Source organism: Neomonachus schauinslandi, chromosome 8, assembly GCF_002201575.2.
Source record: "Neomonachus schauinslandi chromosome 8, ASM220157v2, whole genome shotgun sequence".
Lineage (NCBI taxonomy): Eukaryota > Metazoa > Chordata > Mammalia > Carnivora > Phocidae > Neomonachus > Neomonachus schauinslandi.
The window spans coordinates 131,491,867-131,498,568 of NC_058410.1; the positions used below are offsets into that span (position 1 = coordinate 131,491,867).

Consider the following 6,702-nt stretch of genomic DNA (forward strand, 5'->3'; position numbering starts at 1 on the left):
TTTGTGGACATAGATTTTTATCTCCCTTGGGTAAATACTTAGAAGTGGAACTGCTGGGTGGTAGAGTAGGGTGAAGATTTAGTTTCACAAGAAAATGCCAGCTCTTTTACGCAAAGTGGTTGTACTATTTTATACTCTCACCAGCAGTGTTTGAGAGTTCCAGCTGCCTCTCAACCTCACCGACATTCAGTGTTGTCAATCTTTTAAATTTAATTTTAACCATTCTGGTCGGTATTTAGTGATATCTCATTGTGGTTATAACTTCCATTTTCCTGATGATCATTGATTCTGAGCACCCTTTGCAGACATTAATTGGCCATTCAGGTATCTTCTTTTGTAAAGTGTCCATTTCAATCTTCTGCCATATTTTGAATTAGGTTCTCTCTATTTTATTATTGAATTGTAGGAGTTCTTTATATACACAGGATGCTGGATATCCTTGATCAGATATGTCTTCCAAATCATTTCTCTAATTCCAAGCTGTCTTTTCTTTTAATGGTGTCTTTTGAAGAGCAGAGTTTTTAAATGTGGATGAAGTTCAACTTAATACTTCGTTCCCGTATGGTTAATGCCTTCTCCCACAGCAACCAGGCCCGTATTTGCTCATCTTCTCTGAACTCCCAGCCTAACCATACTTGGGAAACAGCTCTCCCCCATTTCCATTCCTCCTCTCCCTGTGATACCTCTGTTCAAGCTCTCTGCTCAAAAGACCTCTGAAAATGACATCAAGGAGGTGGTCTCAGTAGGCACCTTTTAAGAAAAGTCTGTGCATGATCCCACCATTTGGCAATTTTTATTATTTGAAGAAAAAGACAGCAGCCCTTATTTCCTGTTGTTCACATTTTTCAGAGACACAACCTCCTTCCTATGTTTAAAAATTCCTGACAACATTGAGCTCCAAACCACGATTTAAAATCTTCTGAATTAGGAACTCACGGTGAAGGGAGAAGAAGAAGATCGGGATGATTGTAGTGAGCTCCTCAGGCTATTTTATTTTATTATTTTATTTTATTTTATATTTTATTTTATTTTATTTTATTTTTTTATTTTAGGGCTCTGTATTTAGAAACAATCATCTGGAGCTCTTACAGCATCTGACAGGGAGTTCAGGAGTGAGATAGCCATTGTTGATGAGAAAAAGCAGACACGGAGAAGGCACCTTGCCTAAGGCCACCATGGGGAGCTTGCAACAGAAGCCAGGCCCCTATCAGGAGATCCCAGTCGCTCTAAAATTCCATGATCAGAACAGGCAGAACACAAAAGAGAAACCCACTGAGGAGAGGAAATGTTTTCCCACAAAAGCAATTTCCTCCAATTTGTATTTCAGCAACAAATTTGTTTCCAGTTTCAGATGCCACTATTCAAAACTGACCTGTTGCCTTTCGACTATAATAGAGGCTCTCTCATTCTTCGGTGATTTGCTTGTAAATATTTATCAATACGGCTTGGCCCTCAGCCCCCTTTCTCTGACTTTATGACAGGGAGCCCCCAGCCCCTGCCAACACTTCTCAAGCCTTGATTACTGTTATGTCTTTCACGTGGATCGATGTGTTTTCTCATGTGGTTTATGAAGTGCTATAAACATTTACAGCTGAACTGTCAAAGTGGATAAACAAAACACTGTACATTTTTATAGTTCAGTGATCTTTATTATGCTTTTTATACTTTTGCATAGGTCCAGAAGATTTGCTTTATCTCAAGAAAGTGAAGCAATAGATTAGATTAGTTTCACTATGTTACTCAGTAGCAGTTGTGCTAAAATCCTGAAACTGTCCCCTTCCTACAGTTTGTTTTTTCTTTTGTTCGAATCTGGTTTATTAATGACAGAGATAAAGGCTTGATTACTACAACTACAGTTGTCTGAGGCAGTGGTTCTGAAACTTCAGCCGGCATCACAATTCCTTGGAGAACTTGTTAAAACATAGATTTCTGGGCCCCACCTCCAGAGGCTCTAATCCAGAAGATCTGGAGTGGGGCCCGGAAATGTGCATTTCTGACAAGTTCCTGCTGCTGCTGCTGCTGCTGCTGGTCCAGGAATGCAAAGCATTGATTTAGTTCTTCCATCTGAAGAACCAAGGGCATTTCCTTTTCAGTGATTTCCAGCAAGTGACTGCCTTACTTCCATATTCTGAGCGTGCAGAAAACCAAGGCTTTGTCTTCACAGATAGCAGGGCTTGCCTTGTGCAAAATGAGAGAGTAAGTGACACTCACACGAACAAACACGCATCTCTAGGTATCCAGGGTACCAGCAGGCATTCCCTGGTCTCAGTGGCTTCCAGCTGTGCTGGGTCTCTCCCCCTTTGGGAAGGTTTGTGGAAAATGTTCTAATATGTTCTTTGCTTCCTCCACACCACTACCTCTTTCTAGCCAGCTGCTTTTTTTTTTTTTAACTTCTTCTGCAGAGATATGTTGATCAGGAGGACTCGCTTCTCATTCCATCTTTCCCTCCACATCCCCATCTGTTTTAAACAGACTCCTACCCACACTTCAAGGCTCAGCTGAAAGCTCACACCCCACCCCCATGACACCACAGAGGAACTCGCAGCACCTCTCTGTGGTCTGGTAGTTTTGTGATGAGATATCTCACTTAACGCGTGGCCCTGCACTTTTCTGGTTCCATGTTTATCCCTCTCTATGAAACACAGGCTCTTCTAGACAGAGTGATGTCTTAGTTGTATCTCTCACCCTGCAAAACCACACTCAATAAATGAAGGAAAGAAAGCAAGATGGGAGGAAGGAGGAAGAGAAGACGTTCTACTCCCAGGACATATGTATCATTTATTGTAGAGAAGGGTAGGATGGTATTTGGGTGGTTGGGGAAAGCAGTGAGGGCTGCTACCTACCCTGACAATGCGAAAGCTTGATCCTCACATCAGCAACAATGGAATCAGCCACGTGAATGATTTGGCCATAGGTTAAGGACATGGATCCAGCTCAGCAATAGAGGAGGAAGGCAGAATGCATCACCCGCGCCCTTGTGGTTCTTATGGCTCTTTGGCAGAGAGGATGCTGATGCCATGACAATGGCGGGGCCTGGGGGCAGGGGGAGGTTATTTGAGGCTGAAGGACTTTGAGACTCAGGAAGGATATGGGATGAGATAAAAGCAAAGGCCTGAATAATATTTGCAAATAGAGTTACCCATCACTGGCGCACGATATGCCAGGCACTCTTCTAGGGTTAAATACACAATGGAATTGGTTGGTTGAACTGAGAGTTATGTAATAAATTAAAACAATATATATTTGGTCTTTATCATGTGTGAATAGTATTAGGCTTTCCTTTAATATAAGAAAGAAATACACTCCTTTCTATTATTTAATGTATCTTCAATATCTAGCAATATACAAATGACGAATGAATTCATTCATACAATATGTCTTTTTGTGGGGTGCCTGGCTGCTCAGTGTGTAGAGCATGAGACTCTTGATCTTGGGGTTGTGAGTTCGAGTCCTGTGTTGCACGTTGAGCTTACTTTTTAAAAAAGGCATATATATATATGCCTTTTTGCTCCTTCCAAAAATAGTTTCAAAATACTGCTTCTTAGAGCCACTTTAGAAGACAGTTTGGCAGTGTCTTACCAAAGCTAAACACAGTCTTTTTTTTTTTTCTTTTTTTAAGGCTGCCCTAAAGGCAGACAGGTTCATTGAAGCCACAGCCAGGTGATCAATGGTTGGACTTGGCCACACGTTCCAGCTCGTCCTTCTTCTTGATAGCCTAGGAACTGGAAGAGCCCTTGGCTGCATTGATGAGCTCATCTGCTAGGCACTCAGCAATGGTCTTGATGTTCTGGAAGGCAGCCTCACGGGCACCTGTGCACAGCAGCTAGATGGCCTGATTCACACAGAGCAGGGCGGACATGTCGACAGCCTGACGCCTCACTGTTCTGGCTCGTCCAGTGCGGGTTGAGTCCTCCCGGGGACCGCTGTTAATAATTGCATTCACCAGGACGTGCAGGGGGTTCTCACCAGGGAGCAGATGGAAGATCTCGAAGGCATGCTTGACAATGCGCACGGTCATGAGCTTCTTGCCATTGTTACGGCCATGCATCATCATTGAGTTGGTGAGACGCTCGACAATGGGGCACTGTGCCTTACGGAAGCGCTTAGCTGCATATCGCCTTGCACTGTGGGGCAGGTACTTGGCATACTTCTCCTTCACTGCAATGTAATCCTGCAAGGAAATGTCATTGATCTGAACATCATCAGTGCTCCATTTCCCAAAGAGCTTGATGTCAGGGGTCTCCACCACTGCAGGTCCAGCTATCTCCCACTCGGTCATCCTGAGGGCACAGCCGGGGCATCCCAATCGATCAGCGTGCACCACGTGCCACCCTGGCACAGACAGGAAGACCAAAGCTAAACATAGTCTCACCATACAATCTAACAATCCAGCAGACATACCTCTAGGTATTTACTCAAATGAATTGAAAATGTACGTTCACATAAAAACTTGCACACAAATGTTTACAGCAGCTTTATTCATAATTGCTAAAAATTGGAAACAACCAAGATGTCCTGCAGCAGGTAAATGGATAAATAAACCGCGTTACATCCAAACAACAGAATATTATTTAGTGATTAAAAGAAATAAGCTATCAAGCCATGAAACAGGAAAAGACATGGAGTTACTTTCAATGCATATTGCTAAGTGAGAGAAAACAGGCTAAAAAGGCTACATATTGTATGTTTAGGACAATATTACATTCTGAAAAAGAAAACACTGTGGAGACAGTGAAAGGATGAATGGTTTCCAGGGGTTGAGGGGCGGGGAGAGAGAGGTGAATGGCTGGAACGGGGAGGCTCTTTAGAGCAGTGAAACGACTCTGTATGATACTGTAACGGTGTATACGTGTCATTATGCATTTGTCAAAACCCAGAGAATGTGCAACACCAAGGATGACCCTGAAGTAAACAGTGGACTTTAGCTAATAATAATGTATCCATATTGGCTTATCAATGATAACCAATGTATCACAACCATATAAAATGTTGGTAATAAGGGAAAGGGAATGCAGGAGAGAGAAGGGTTTATGGGAACCACCTGTACTTTCTGTTCAATTTTTCCTTAAACCTAAAACTGCTCTAAAATATAAAACATGAGGAAAAAAAGAAAAAAGAAAGAGCAGACTAATTCTGTACCCCTCCAAAGGATCAAACATAGGTGCACTGAAGACCTTGCTGAAAATGAAAGTTGATAAATATGGGAGTGGGCCCCTTTCATTGGTAGGATCATGCTGCAACTCTCTGTCTCCCCAGAATGATGACTGGTGGAAGAAAGTGATACTTCAGTTAGGTTAGAACACTGGAGTAGACAGTATTTAAGGTTACCTGCAATTTTGATATCCCATGATGCTACAGAAAAGTAACCACAAGTATAATGAACACTGTATAGAATAAATTAAAGTCAGGATGACACATTTCCCCAGACTAGGGGCTAAAGAAAGCAAACAAAACATGTGAAATGACTGTCATTCTGAGTAGCAGTCCTTGCTCAATAGTGAGGTGAGCAGGAAGAACTGAGAAGTGGTGCTTTATTGACTTTGTTTCTTTTCTGGAAATTGTATTAAGTGCATGAGATGATGTAAGATATTGACAGCTGCAGAATCTTCCCTGCCCTCGATTTCCGAAACAGTATGATCACATATAAATGTAGGTGTGTACACACATCATATAAATGATGAGTGGCATGAGTCACGCTAATGGGTTGGCCCATTAAATGGTTAATTTGTTTCATGAAACATCCATACCAACCCTCAAAGATACTCTAGAAATCAGAGAATAGACACCCTTGGAATAAGAGCCTCTAAACTTATTATGTCCCCTATCTGGAAATTTTTACAAATCGCCTCTTTCTCCCCCTGTAAGGGAAACTACAGGCAGGTTTCGTAAACACACCTGGATAAAAGCCCCTCTGTTGTCGCTTATGTGTTCTCCTCTACAACATTAAAAGAAATTCCAGGTTCCTGTCTGCAGAGCTGCTGTTGCCAGGGAAACAGAGCTTCATCAGAATGCAGTCGCTCGAAGTCTCAGTGCCCCAGTTACTGGCTCTTTTGATTGGTGGACACACATGAATCTCTTTCTAAGAAAGTTAATTTCTTCGTTTGCATCTATTGCACAAACATATCTGTCACCTGGGTCCAGACAGAATACTGTATCTACTTGCCTGATTAAAACTTGCTCACGGAGAGAGGGAATGCAATGTCAGAGGATGGGCCATTCCATCCTTCACAAAGAGCAGGTGGTACCAAGGGGTCCTCTCTACTCCGCTTTCCTAGAAGTTCTGCAGAGACCAACAAAGCTTGAATATTTGTTTCTGATAGCCAGGCATTCCATCTTCCATGAGGGCATTGTAATAGTCTATGAGACAGGTAAATTCAACATGGGCAGACTTTCCAGTTAGACCTGACACTTAATGTTATCTAAATATTTAAAGCTGAGACCGCTCATCTGAATTCCCTGGTACTCAGCTTTTATTGGAAGGTCTTCCAGAAGCAGCCTAAATTCTTATTGTAGTTTCAGGTTGCTTCCAACTCAAACAACTTACCTGAGTGATTTCTAGAAAGTATGTGAACCGATGCCGACCAGGTTTGAGCTATTTTGAGTTTGATAAAAATCCAAATGAGATATTAACCCATTCATATAATCATGAGTCTCTATGTAGATTGATTCAATAATCCAGCAGGCCAATTTTTTTCAGGTAGA

At 42.1% G+C, this 6,702-nt stretch overlaps 1 pseudogene across 1 annotated transcript; it reads right to left on the bottom strand.

The window, feature by feature from the left end:
* Positions 1 to 3,664: 3,664 nt before the first annotated feature.
* On the bottom strand, positions 3,665 to 4,342 carry LOC110586937 (annotated as a pseudogene). Its single transcript, XR_002480740.1, has one exon. The product of XR_002480740.1 is annotated as a 40S ribosomal protein S5-like (transcript).
* Positions 4,343 to 6,702: the final 2,360 nt, after the last annotated feature.